Genomic DNA, 15243 nt, shown 5'->3' on the forward strand with positions numbered 1-15243 from the left:
CTGTGATTAATAAAAAATAAATAAAACATTTCCCAGCTCTCATAGAATCAGTTAAATGTCTGAATCCAAATTCTACAAACACAATGAAAATTATTTAAAAAGGAATTGATATTATGCTGATTTTGTGGATAAAACAAACCCTGAATAACCTGAAGTGATCATAGAAGAAACATTATGAAAATTATCTCATTTGAACTGTGCCTTGATGCAAATGGCCTTGGAATTGAATGAAAGAATGATGGGTAGTTATGCTTCTTTGAAGTATAAAGTTCTTGTGAAAGAGAAGGAATTATAAGAATGACCAGTTTGGGCAGATTCTGAATGGGCTTCAGAGCCAGAAATAGAGGCTTGGACTTGATATAGATTTTATGTAATGACTGTAACAGAAAATTTAATGTTCCTATGGATATAGTAAGTGACAGGCTGGAATTGAGTAGGAGAAGATCAGATTGAAGGCAGAGAGTATAGACAGTATGTCTGTGACAGAGTTCAGGTATAAATCAACACAGTTTTGGATCACAGAAATGTTAGTGGAAATAGACAAAAAGGGTAATTATTTTTAAAAACGTATTGTGGCAAGGTAAAGAAACAACCATCTGAATGAAAATATATATTTACAGACAATGCCTTCAATAAGGGCCTAATATCCAAAATCTGGAAAGAATTCATATAACTCAATAATGACAACAAAAAAAAACAAACAAATCAAAAAATGGACAGAGGATCTGAGCAGACTTCTTCAAAGGAGACATACAAATGGCCAAAAACATGTGAAAAGATGCTTAACAACTTTAGGAAAATGCAAATCAAAATTACAATGAAATACCATCTCAGACCTGTTAGAATAGCTGTTATCAAGACAAGTAATAACAAGGAAGCAAAGAAAAAGGAATCCTCATACACTGCTGGTGGGACTAAAAATTGGTACAGCCACTATAGAAAACAGTATGAAGGTTCCTCAAAAAACTAAGAATTGATCTACCATATGATCCAGCAATCCCTCTACTGGGTATTTATTCCTAAAAACTTGAAAACACACATTCAAAAAGATATTTGCACACTGATGTTCACAGCAGCATTATTCATGGTGACCAGGACATGGAAGAAACCAAAGTGTCCTACAATAGGTGATTGGATAAAGAAGCTGTGAGATACACACACACACACACACACACACACACACACACACACACACACACAATGGAATATTACTCAGCCATAAGAAGAGATGAAATACTGCCATTTCCAACAGCATAGATGGACCTTGAGATAATCATGCTAAGTGGAACAAGCCAGACAGAAAAAGTTGAAAACCACATGATATCACTTATATGTGGGATATAAACCTAAAAGCAACAAATGAGCAAGACAAACAGAGACTCATGGACATGGACAAAGGACTAGTGGTTACCAGAGGGTAGTGGGGAAGTGGTGGGAGGAAGTAGATGGGGTAAAAGGGGCCAATATATGGTGACAGAAAGAAATCTAACTGTGGGAGATGAACACACTGAAATATATATGTATGCCTTACTGTTGAATGGTATGCCTGAAACTTACTGGATTTCATTAACCAGTGTCACCATAATAAAAATACAAATTAAAAAGAAATAAAATAAAGTCAGGTAGATAAAGCTAATGATTTCAAATAAACATATAAAAATACGGAATTAAGATAATTAACATCTGTGTACCTACCAGGCAGCTTTGTCAATCTTAGTAATCTTTTTTATTTGCTTCTGATCTTTTTTCCCAAAGAATTTTCTAGGAAATATAACAGACATTCCTTGTTTGCCTTTCTCAAGGAATAACTACCAGTGCAAATTGAGTTTCATTAATTTAAAGAATCTATGTTTTCATTGCATATTTAAGTATAAGTGCTATAATTTTTTGTTGATTTCTATACTTTATATAAATGACAGAAAACAGTACATGTTATTCTGATAGTTATTCTTCTCAGTCAATACTATATATCTGACATTTATCCATGTTAATAGATGATTTTTGTTCTTTCTAAACACTGTAAGGTTTTATGCTATGACTATAATACAATTTATTCGTTGATAGGCATTTAGGATGTTTTTAGTTTGGGCTGTTTAAAGCAATGCCTCGACATTCTTTTAAGCACAAATTCTTTCACTTTTTCTGTGTATATTTTAAGAAGTAGAATTTCATGGACATATGGGAAGAGTATCTTTACATTTTCGGCCATTGTTAACTTAATCTTCATTTTCCATTTTTACCATTTGTAGCACATATGTGTTATTGGATTTCCATATCTTTGTCAATGGTTTGCCAATTAGACAGAAAATGGTCCAATTGTCATTTTAAGTTTTATTTCCATGATTACAAGGGTATAAGTCTATTTTCCCTATTGGGCTTCCTCCTTTGGAAATTGTTTATATGCCTTACATATTTTTATAATGCATCTTTTGTCTTATTAATTTATAGGAATCTTTTATAACTAATATTTTGTTAGTACTATATGTTGCAAAAATCTATTTCCAGTTTTTCTTTCCGTCTTTGTGGTATCTTTTGTTGAACACATAAAAAAATAGATTAGATGTATATGTACTTTTTATTTGTGTTTGCAAAAAGTGTTTGTACTTTTCTTTATCTTATTTAAGAAATTCTGTCCTGCTTAGAGGTCTTAGATTAAATTTAGCTGTTCATATTTAGGACCTTAATCTACCTGAAAGTCATGTTGGTGTGTAGTATGAGAAAGATACCCAATTTTATTTTTCTGTCACTGTGTATAAAGCAATTTATCATTTCCCCTTTTATTTGTAATATTGACTCTGTTACATATGAAATCATCTTATATGTGTGGATCTGTTTTCAGATCCTTTATTTTATGCCATTGGTATATTTTTGCTAATTCCACAATTCTAATTATTATACTTTCACAATAAGTCTAGGTATCTGGTAGGCCAACACTTGTATTACTCCTCAAAATTGCTGTGTATATTCTGCTTATCTTTTCTTGCATGTGAATTTCAGGGAGTGGCAGTTCTAATTCTATTTAAAAAAAAAAAAAACCTGTTGGTAACTACAATTATATTAATGTACTAATTTGAAGAAAACTAGTATTTTGATGTTAGTGATATTTTTCAACCAATGTATAGGCATGCATTTCTTCATTTATGTATTCTAACATTATTTTGAAATTTTATCCCCACAGGTCTGAATGATTTTGGTCAGGCTTATTCCCGGGGCACATCGCTTTAATGGCTACTATGAACTTCTACTACCTCCTATGTTTTCTAATTAGTTTTGTCTCTGGCATGTAGTATTTTTACATGTTGAGTTTATAACCTAAAATCTAAATCTTAAAACTTATTAAAGAACATCAACTTACTAATAAATTCTAAGAGCGTGAAGATTATTTTGAATTCTATGAAAATAATATTATCTGCAAATAAAAATAGTTTGATCTCTCCTTTTCTGCTTTTCTCTTCACATATATATTTTATATTTTAAAAATATTATAGTAATTTCTGTATTTAATAGTTCACTTTTACATGTTTATTGTGGTTATTGATATATTATGCTTATTTCTACTATCTAACTTTGTGTTTTCTTTTGATTTTCCTTTGCCTTTGCTTATTTTGAACAGGTCAGTTTTTTAATATCATTAGTTTTCTACCTCGTATTAGGTAGAATAAGATGACCCTCAATGATCTGGCCAGCTGTATTTATGCCTTTATGTAATCATTTCCCTTTGATTCTTTTCTAAGGAATAAGACGCAGTAGAAGTAATGTATGTCACTTCCAAGAATAGGTTATATAAAAAGACCATGGTTTCTGTCTTAAGAATGCTCTCTCATTCTTTTTTGGAACTCTCAAATTGGGGAAGTCAGCTGCCATGTAATGAGGCAGCCTTGTGGAAAAGTCCAGGTAAGTAAGCTTGAAAAGATCTTCTAAGGCCTACTAACAGTCATGTGTGTGAGCTTAGAAGCAGATAAAATATATCAATGATGGGACAAACAGGCAAAGGAGTGGAGACTTTTGGCATGAAAATAGTCAAAATAATAATTATCTTTGGATTTGAACTAGATAGGGAGAAAAATGATGACAGAATGCTTCGGGTGAATATGTAACTGGAATCTAACAGACTCTTTGAAGAGAATGGCAGGTTCCAAGTGAGCAAGAATAGTGAAGGCAGTCCACACAAGAGACAAGGTTTAAAGACGGGAAAGTGGGTAAGATACAGAGACGTAACATGAAGAAGTTTAAAAAAGAACTTTAAAACCAAGAAGAAAGATCTTGCTGCAGAGACTAATAGGAAAGTTATATGATGTGAAATACAATACTGGGGATTACGGATCAGAAAGCTAACAAAGTCAATGTTATTTAAGTCTTTAAACTAAAGTCTTGATCCAAACGCAAAGAACCTATTGGGATATCTGCTTGAGTTTTGAGTTCGTGATAACTGAAAAAGCGACAAAATGCTTTGCTTATTTTTTACTTATTTTTTAAACCCGAATCAGTCCACAAGATTTTCAAGTAGTTTAAGAAAGTTTAAGCAAATATTATACTTGTTCTTAATAAAGAGAATGGTATTCTTAATGTTTGTTAGAAAAGAGTTTCTGGAGCATTAAGAAATATAAAAGGCGTCTGTGTGTGTGTGTGTGTGTGTGTGTGTGTGTGTGTGTGTGTGTGTGTGTGTGTGTGTGTGTGTATTTGTATACTTAATTTTTTTTTTAAAAAAGGGTTTTTGTTCTTTTCAAAAGGAATGATAATAAACCAAATAATTATTTCTCAAAACATACCATTGTGCAATCTAAGTAGATGTTTCATTGCTGTTAAAGTCAGCTTACCAAAGAATAGTGTAACAGAAAAAAAATGTAAATTTCTAAATTAGAATCTTGCATAAACCATTTTAAACCAATCGATTACATTAATTAAAACTTTCAGTTCTCACTTAAGTCATGTTTTCATAAACAAATGCAATGTTTTGCATTAGTGGTATTCATTTTTAATTTAGCCCATCCACTGTTTCTCTGATAGGCTAATATTCAGTCGATAATTATTGTTGTTGATAATAGCACAAGTTCTCATAGCATAACTTCTTTCCTATACTAAAAAAAAATTATGATTCTTCAATATAGGAAAATAGCATTCCAGTTTATAAATTTCATCATCTTTCATTTTAATTAACCATATCTTATATGCGTGTTTGAACATTTTGATTCTTTATATTGCCCAAGAAGATCACATTGTACAATTTTACAAAGCAGATGAACACCTGTCATATTCACCGTAATAATCTTCAGCTTAGAAACAAAATAAATAATATGATATCATGAAAATCATCTGACAATTCCCTTGTAGCAAAAGTAATTGTGTTGACTTTTTAAAACCTGAATGGAACATTCCTAACAAAAAGCTGACATTCTATGTCCTTGGACAAGTCAAATGACCTTCTGTATTTACAAGATATTAGTAATTTCTTAATATATCATAAAATCATAATAATCATAGTAGTGTGTCTAACACTGTGAGAATCTGTCATGGTTGTGTTGAGAGTGAAAGTGTATTGTCATTTGTTAAACAGGGAAAAGTGTCCTCTCATACCCCAAAAGACTATGTCCAGCTCCTTTGATTAGCAAAATGATAAACATTATTCATTGTTATCTTCATCAGGACTCCTTGAGTAGGCAGGGGCTATTTTAAATAGTATATATAGAATCACTTAGTCAAAGTCAAGCACAGAAAATGTGTTAATTTACTATGAAATTTGACCTAGATTATAAGCGCTTAAATGTATAAAATGAAGATACTGACTTAAATGGAGTTTTGCAAACTACAAAAATTTTCACTTAACCATTTCAGAGATAATGTCATTTTAGGGCTTTTAATTTACATAACTAAACTAAGTATAAATTGACATTACTAAATTATAATGTGAAAATTTTAGAATATATATAATATATATTTAGAGAGACTGACAGACAGAGAGACAGAGACAGAGACAGGGACAAAGAGACAACACTTAAATATGTTTTCCAAAGGTCTAAACAGCTACAGCTTTCTTCTGACCACTCCAGCTGATCTAATGAAGGAGTAAGCATTTAGAAATGAAAGAAAAGTCATACCTGCTCACTTACAAACAATAAACTGGTGACAGATAGTGACTTTAGAATTATATGCATTTCTGAATGTTTATTTACTCAAAGTTCCAAATGTTTTAAAAAGGGCAAAGATAGCAGAACCTTAGAAAAGAACTCAAAGAAATCAAAATTTTAATGAAACTTTAGAGAAGCCATCAATTTGACTACAGACGAAATGTAATGACAACAAAGACAGAGAAGATTGAGGAAAGAGAATGATTAGAAATAGAAAAAGAGCAAAACTCAGTAAGCCTAATCAAATCCGAATCCCAGATGTGAGTAATCAACACATCATAATCAGCACGGAACGACATTGCATAGGAAATGTGTTACAACTGCCAACACAGTGGGACTGAATTCCCTTCTTACAGAGCACAGACCTCATTTCATCTGATGATAATACCCCTCTCGGTGTCAAAAGATGGTTCTTGGAGGTTAGTCCTGTCAATAGCTACCAATAAGAAGTGGGCACAGATCTCTGGCAGAATCTGCTTATACTTTCTGAGACCAGTATTTAGTCATAATTATATATTACCCTTTTAAGTTTTGCTGTTTAGACTCACTTTTCATTATGACTGAAAATGAGAATTTAAACTGTGATGACATTAATAAATGTACATAATCTTAGATGAAGAAATATTAGTGAATACCAATTGTTAAAAAGTTAGTAACTCTTTCATAAATGGAGGGTTAAGTAATTAATTTGATATTACTTAGTTGCCCTTAGTGCAACCATGAAAAAGTCACAGTAGCTTTGACAAACATTGCTTAAGAATAGTAATAAGAAGTTATTAGCCTCATCAAATTTGCAGAAAAAGACAATTATACAGGTGGGCCAGGAAGAAAGGGGACTCATTTTCCTGAGGTTCAACCATAAGATCCTATGACACAACAATTTCACACGTAAGAATATATCTTAAGGAAATAATCAATGAAGTGAGCAAATATATATGATAACTATTCTAATGTCATTCATAGTAGAGGTAAATAAAACAAAATAGATTCATGCTAAACAAAATAAATGTGATAAAATGTTTTTGCACCTCCACATAATAGATGCAGCCACTAAAATGAGATTTTCAAAAATAATGTCATGGGAAAATACACATAAGAGTAAGTGAAAAGTTTATTTTACAGGATATAACATTACATTATATAGAACATAACATTAATTTTGTAAAAAATATAAATATGTAATAAAATACAATGTGTATCTAATAAAAATCTTCATAGTTTTTGAGAAGGTGATATTTTCTTCTCTAGGAAATCTGCTTGAATGAGCTCTTTAGTTTCATGAATGTAAAACAAGTCTCCAGTCATTACCTTGGAGAAATGTGTGAAGACAATACTTACTTGTGAATGGTAATGTTTAGCCTGAGAATGCAATCTAAATTATGTACATTTGTTAGCAGTTTTGTCTCTAAATGCCTTTTGCTTCTTTGGTAAGTGTTCTGTGCTATTTAAAGATTTAGAAGATTTGATACCTGGATATTTTGTTCATTCTCCTGAAGATGTGTCTGTGTGTATACATGCACACACATATCTTTGTTTAAACAGTTGCTCAAGAAAATCTAGAATTGAGATTTTGAAAACTAGAGGAAGTATATAAAGAGATGCAGGAATGACCTCCTCACATATGAGATAAGACTAACTAAAAGGATCACACTGGTGTGCTGGGTTCTATAAACTTGCACTTTTATGTAAGACTGGGTATGTCAAAATATACTGATGTTAAATGGAATGTTTTGATTGTCCTGTCTAGTCAGAGAATTGGAACCCAGCTATGTCTACAACTGGAGTTCCTCTCAAAGAGGGTTCTAATTTATACTATATATTATCTTAGAATATGGCAAATCCCGGTGCAGGAAATAGAGTTGTGAAAGTTAACCTCAGGCAGTGAGAAAAATTTCCTTTGCTTTTTGAGAGATTTTCCAGATTTTAAACAGACATGCATAGGGATAATCCACTAAAGAAGAAGAATCATACTTTAGTATAACATGGCAGACAAAAGCTAGGCAGAGGGGCATCTGACCAGGGTTTTCTTGGTCTTAAGTCTGTAGACCCGAGAGAAGCCAGCCTAATACTACTTTCTGGCATGTATTCCTGAACCCGATAGAGTTTTGTTTTGCTTTGTTTTAATGCGTCAAGTCAGTACAGTGCCACAAGGAATTAAGAGAAGGCTCTGCCCCACCCTTGGGCCTGATTGACAAAGAATATTATTCCTTCCCTATGGCCAATGATAGAAGCAGATGAGCCAGAATAAGGGATGAGAGTTTTAGGCAGCTGTTCAGGGTTCCAATCTAGCAGAGAACCAAAAATATTATGTAAAATGTAACGAGGTAGATAGAATGTAATTTATGAACATTTTTCAAGTAGAGTACTATCAATTCTTGAAAGGAACATTTTGACATTCACTAGTGTGGAGTTAAAAACCCACAAGAAAAACACTTGCATCATAGTGAAATGCTAAGGTACCTTTTAAAGATGATGTTCGTGTTGACCTCTAGACTTTGTAGTGCAGAGGAAGGTATGCAATTCTGGGGCTGGAGCTGAATCATTTGGAATGACATGTACAATCACCTCCTGGAGCAGTGTTCACCCTCTTCTCCACATAAAAGATATTTAGAAATGATCACTTGGTATCAAATCACTAGCTTTCCTAGAGTGTCCAATCCACCCTCCTCACCCCTCACCCCGCATCGGGCCCAGGCAGTCACAGACTGAGTCTGGCTCTGGGAAGCTGTGGTGGGCCCTCAGGGTGGCTGGACAGAACTAGGAGCCCATACTCAAGGGCCAAAGTCCACACTGGCAGGAGTTTAATAGGATGGTGGAGGCTGGGGCTGAGGGAGTACGATGGTCACAACTCTGAGTGCAAGACAGACATTTGGAAAAAGTTATGGGGCCTCTGAATTAGAGCCCAGAGCACTGCAGTTCCTGGCATTGAAGGTTGTTGTCTTTCTTTCTATATCAGCCTTGTGGCAGATATTTTTAGGTTTCGTTCATGGTTAGGCCCCTAGTGTCTGAAACAGAGCTTTTTACATAATAATCGTTAATTATTATTTATAAAATATATGAAAGTGGTCTCATGTTACACTCATGTGCTAGAAGAAGCTAAGACATTTTGGTTTAATATATGGGAATGTATGTGTGTGTGTGTGTGTGTGTGTGTGTGTGTGTGTGTTTTACATACCTGTGTGTATAAGTACTCCATAGATCTCTGAACAGATAGTACAAGGAAATTCACTAAAATATCAAGTTTATGCCTGGTTCAAGTTATTACAAGTCATGTTTTTTTTTCACTTTTCATACATTTTTATTTGTAAATTTTCTACCTAATAGTAATCAATTAAAGAGTACTACTGAAAAATATACAATGCAAAATCCATGAAAATTGGCCCTAATGATATGAAGTAAACAGAAAAGACTTAACAGCATATTATAACCACAATATATCTTATGTTTAAAATTGCCAATACCTCAAGCACTGTTCTATGTTTCATAAACACAGTTCTTTTACACGGATAATTACCAAGTTCCATTTCAGAAAGGAGCATTGTAAAAGGCAGAGATTTAAAAGCTGATGGGGGAAAAGAGTATTTATTATTTTTTAACCCTAACGAATGAAAGTTAAAAACAAATAGTAGCTGAGATTTAAGCCCTCAATGATGCATTTTCCACTGGACAGCAATTAGATGCATATCGACAACTTATGCCTTTATTTTTTCGGCTTCAAAGTAACCAACCACACTACTTATGGACACACTGCTTTTTTTAACCTCACTAATGCTTTTGACTAGAAATAATTTTATAATTTTGACTTGAAAATAATTTTATCTTTCTAAATAAAACCTGTATATTTTTGCTCTGATACTTTACCTGTTCATGTAAAATTTTCCTTTCTTTCTTTATAAATTCTCCTCTCATGTACTAATCAAAAGACCTTCCACAGGGAAGAATGAAGATCTATGCAGATTGGCCATTTTAATAAAAAGGCTTTTTATTCCCTAGTCTGATTCAGCTTTGATATCTCTCACAAATGAGTTAAAGGGCAATAAAATGTCAAAAGAAAGGAAGATAAATACTTTGCAGGATTAATGGTTGTTTCACCTCCCTCCAGAAATACATCTTTCTTTTCTTTTTTTTTTTTTTTTGGAAGGCCAGAGAAGTGTGCTCACTGAAGAGTACAGAGAAACTGAGCAAACATCAGGGTTGCTTTCATGAGTCCTCATTATAAATTAGAAATTAAAGTACTGGAAAAGGCTCTCATCCCATTGACTTTTATAGCTCTAGATTCTGAATTCTGTGACTGGAAGTACTTTCTGGAGATTCCTAAAGACAACTACTCTAAGAGTAATTCCTGAAAGAAGCCAAGACTTTTCCCTAATAAAGAAGCAAACTTAACTTACATCTCTAATTAAGAAATCGTCATTTCACAAACAAAATTGAAAGTGAACAGGTGAATCTCTCAATTCTCAGTAGAGATCCATCTCTTTCTGTTTATTCATACAACAAATAAACATTGATGGACTAATCCAAGCAAGGCACTGACTGGACCTTCAGTGGCTGACGTGGGAGATGAGATTTATATTCTAGTGTTGATTATATTCCAGTGGGGGTAAATAGACAACAAAAGGAAGCAGAAGAAATGACAGATAAATGCAGACTACAGTTGGGTCCCTGGAGGGCACAAACAAGATATGTTGGCTGGGATGGAGAAGAGCAGCAGGAACATGATTAATAACTCAAGGCTGATTTAAAGGGATGCCTTAATGGTAAAGTGTGCAATGGCAGGCAGTGGAAGTGTCCAGAAGTATTAGGAGTAGGGGATTAACAAATTATTTTTTTGAATATTCTACTTTGAGTGTGCTTACATATCATACACGGAAATGATCTATAGCTGTGTATTGATTAAATCAGTGTACTTTTATAACAACTCTCCACAAGAACTCTTAGGAGAGATTTTACAGGATAACGGGAACATGAAGGAGTAATTTAGGATAATTTATAGGTTTGTATTCACCTCTAAAAAAAAGGTCCAGAACCAATATGACATGTGTCTTCCTTTGGTCTTCAAAAAGTAGATGACCATGTCTTTAAAACCAGGGGCAAGCAGATGTTCCCCAAATTGGGTATTGTTGAAACATCTTGGTGTCCCAAGAGCAGTTGTTTTCTACTTGAAATATACAGAAGAATGTCCTAACATTCCTGTAAAACTTTGAAGTCCTATATTCTACTCCTAAAAAATTGAATTCTTGAGTTATGGTGTGGAGTCCTGGAATTTGCCTTCTCAGGTAATTCTGATGCAGATAGCCTAAGAACCATACCTTAAGGAAACCTGCTCTCAAAATCTCCTCAGCAGTATGGACTAGATTTTACCTAAGACTTGACATCATAGGTGGTTTAGCCTAAAACTGAGATTCTTGGCATGACATGCTTGGTTCTGTCCTGTCCCAAAGTCACTGTTAAAGTACAAATATCTTTGTGTGTGTTAGAAAAATTTTATCCCACTTGGGAAGGGGTTTATATAAAGGAACCTTTCCTCCAGCAGAGATAGCTCTGAACCAGGATGCATGATTTGTCTAGAGGATAATGTACTGAATTTCAGCTGCATTGACCCTCTGGACTAGACTGGGCCTTTTAAAAGAGGCTGCCTGACTGCAGGCTACAGTGCTGTCATTATCCCAGGGCACAGAAATCAAAATGAAAATGTGCATCGAAACCAGGAGTGCCAAATTATTTTATAATTAAGGTGGAATCACTTGCAAAGATTCTTGCCTTGCTAGTCTCCTATTTTCAGAAACTACCACTTTTACTGGTTGTGTGTTGCTAATTGTGTCTTGGTATTTCATTTGGTAGTATAATTTATATAATGGAAAAGATATATGTTAGAGATAGTCTATATATTCTAGCTGTTTTAATTAACGTGAATCCAGGAAACCCTCAGCTCTTTCTTGATATCTTTTACAGTTAGTTTCTCCACCAGTCAACCTCAAATCCTTTAGAATTTAGTCCACATCTTTTTATGTTCTTATTTCTCTACATTTTCCCCTGGATAACCTACCCATTCCCGTGGCTACAGGTACCATCACTATTTGATGATCAAGATTTATAACTCAGAATTTGGTATGAATTCTAGATCTCTTAGATGTTTACATTTGTATGTATCAAGACTAGCATGTCCAAAAATGAATACTGTCTCTCTGTTTCAAAACCACTTATCTAATCTCCATGCTCGATCAATCAAAGCTGAAATATGGGTGACATTCTTCATTCTTTTCCTTCTGTTACTTTATATCCATTAAGGTCTAAGCATTATAGGAGGAACCATTTCTATGTTTCCTTATAGAAAAGGAATTCTAATGCAAAGAATTGGTTACACAGTTGATAGATGAGCTGAAAAACTAAACAGAAATTAGTGATACAACTCAAAAATCAGCAGCAGAGCCAAGGGTAGATGTGGTGTTACTGGAGACTAGAAGCTAGGAGCATCAAGCAGAAGGTAGAACCAAAGCTAGCCAATCTGGTATGAGATGAAGCCATAGATAAAATTCTATACCTTCAGAAATGTTCTCCTTTCTTCCAAATTCCAACAAGTGACTTGTATTGTTTGAAGCCACACAGAGCTGGAAAACACAGTCTGAAATGCGGAACAGAAGAGGGAGGAGATGAGCAACGGTTTGAGTGTACAACTAATGATATGAACAAATACTCCTAAAATCTATCGCATTCATCCAAGCCATTGGTATTACTTCTACAGGTTTCTAAAATATCGCAATCCAATTGGTGCTCCCTCCAGGGCCAGAGTAATTTTTTTTCAAACATAAATTAGACCTATTTCAAATGTAATTGTCTACCTTCACGCCTTACTCCTTCCCCATCTGCTTAAAGCACATCAGTGACATCCTAGTGCACTCAAGTCACAAACACTTAACCATGGACTGTGAGGTTAGCTAATCTAGGCCCTGCTTATCTTTCCAAACTCATCTTTGACCACTATCCATTTCACCTAATCCATTCCAAAGATGCTAGCTTCCTTTTTAGCTTCTGGAATATGCCAAACTTTTTCATCCTAAAGCCTTAGAAGTCTTGTCACTACTCAGTTATTAAATGGCTGTCTGCTTCTTATATTCCAAAGGTGATACAATGCTACCACCTCCTCTGGCCTTTCCAGGTAAATGCATCTAAGTAGTATCTGCCCTGCCACTCTCTCTGTTATCTTCATGGGTTTTTCTCAGTTTATACCTCTGTATTTCTTTATTTGTCACCATCTTCCACTACTAAACTATAGCTACCATGAGATAAAGAATTTGTACTATTCCAATTTCCAATACACACTTAGAATATAGTAGAGTATCTGGTACATTATCAACATTCAAAGTGGTTATTGAATAAAGAAATCAATGTATGGCTCCAGAGAAGACTTGAAGATGAATTGGAAACTGTATAAAGAGAAAGTAAAAACATGAAATAGAAAAAAATCAGATGTCTAGTGTTTTTGTTTTGCTAAATAATTATTATTATAGTACATGGCAATTATAGTACTAAAGGTGTTAAGTATGTCATAAATACCATGGAAAGAAAAGTTTCCTGGTTCTGTCACAGAAATTCAATAATCACATGTACTTTTAGTGGTATAATGAGTCACTGTTTTTTTTTTTTTTTTTCTTTACTTCCAACAGAGAGCAGTGTTTCTGAAGATTCTGATTTAGTAGGTCTGGGGTAAATTTGAAATTCTGTATATTTAACAAGCTTCCAGGTGATTCCCAAGCTACTGGTCCAGGGACTGCATTTTGAGCAGCAAGTGAGCCATTAAGTTGATGAATTGAATTTACATGGATGTTTTCCAATGTCCACACCTTTTAGCTTCTCTGTATGCTAAGCTGAAAAGGAGAAAGAAACCATAAAATCAATAGGCTGCAATGTTCAATTAGTCTAATCAATCTCTTGGCCACATTTTGTTCCTCTGAAATTATGGTCTCAACCTCTATTTACTTTATAACAGCATTTTCTAACAGATTTTCTAGTTCAAATTTTCATCATTAGGGCATTAAGTAACTCATGTTTGAGAACTAACAATAAATGTACAAATCAATACTGGTAATCTTCATTTGTATACTGCTTTATAGCTTATACAGAACTTTCAGGTACATTATTGCATTTAATCCTCACAACAATCTAAGCTGTAGCCAAGGCCAGAATCATTAACTTTATACTATAGAAAAGTAAGTTGATGTAGAGACACATTAACTGTGATAATAATCAGTAATATGTTCATAGCTTAGAGTTAATAAACCACTTTAATATGCATTAGCTAATTTGATTTGCATAACAATCTTCAAAATCAAATAAATATCTGTGCTTGGTGATTGGTCATAGGCAGTTGCAGTGTCCCAAAAAATTTTTTCACATCAGTTTTGTTGTGTCTGTCTCCTTGGCTACCTTTACAGAATATAGAATTTGGATTTGAATCCTTGGTCTATCATTCACTCCCTGTGAAACCTTGAACAGGTGACTTAACTACTCTGATGCCCTGTGATCTTATCTGTAAATTAGAAGAAATAGTAACTTCTATTAGGGGGAACCACATTTCTGCTCTCCAGAAAAACAAACAAACAAACAAACAAAGAAACAAAAAGCAATGACATGACCTTGGGTTTTTACCACTGATAAATGTCTCTGGATAAGTGACCAAACATACACTAGAATTTGATTGGTTAAGGGTCACATTAAGGCAAGAAAGTTTCTGTTTAATTAGAAATATCATCAATATTATACAACTGAAAAAAATCCTGTTATTAAATATCTATCTAAATGCTTAAAAAAGAAAAAAGATCAAATATCTTTTCTCACTACAGTCTAGATCAAAAACAAAAGAACTTTGAAAATGGACTGAGTAGATTCATTTAAAAAAAAAAAAAAAGCAGTGTTGAATAAAATTTTCCAGGAACATCCAAGGTGTTTATATCAAGTTTTCATATTACTTTTCATTTCATTTGTGAATATTTATACAGAAAGGCATAATGATTCCATTAATATTACCCCCAAATATAGATTTTCCACATTCTACCAATTGAGTACAGTCTCAATAAATACTCAGAATTTAAAGCATCTATTAAACTCCTAATGTGTCCAT

General features: G+C 33.7%; 1 long non-coding RNA gene across 1 annotated transcript; it reads right to left on the reverse strand.

The window, feature by feature from the left end:
* Positions 1-6020: 6020 nt before the first annotated feature.
* On the reverse strand, positions 6021-14903 carry LOC107517647. Its single transcript, XR_004955917.1, has 3 exons — positions 13680-14903; positions 12667-12747; positions 6021-8712 (listed from the first exon to the last, which is right to left on the reverse strand). It is a non-coding gene; the product is annotated as an uncharacterized LOC107517647 (long non-coding RNA).
* Between the last annotated feature and the right edge of the window lie 340 nt (positions 14904-15243).

Source organism: Rousettus aegyptiacus, unplaced genomic scaffold (assembly GCF_014176215.1).
Source record: "Rousettus aegyptiacus isolate mRouAeg1 unplaced genomic scaffold, mRouAeg1.p scaffold_m13_p_2, whole genome shotgun sequence".
NCBI classification, from domain to species: Eukaryota; Metazoa; Chordata; class Mammalia; order Chiroptera; family Pteropodidae; genus Rousettus; species Rousettus aegyptiacus.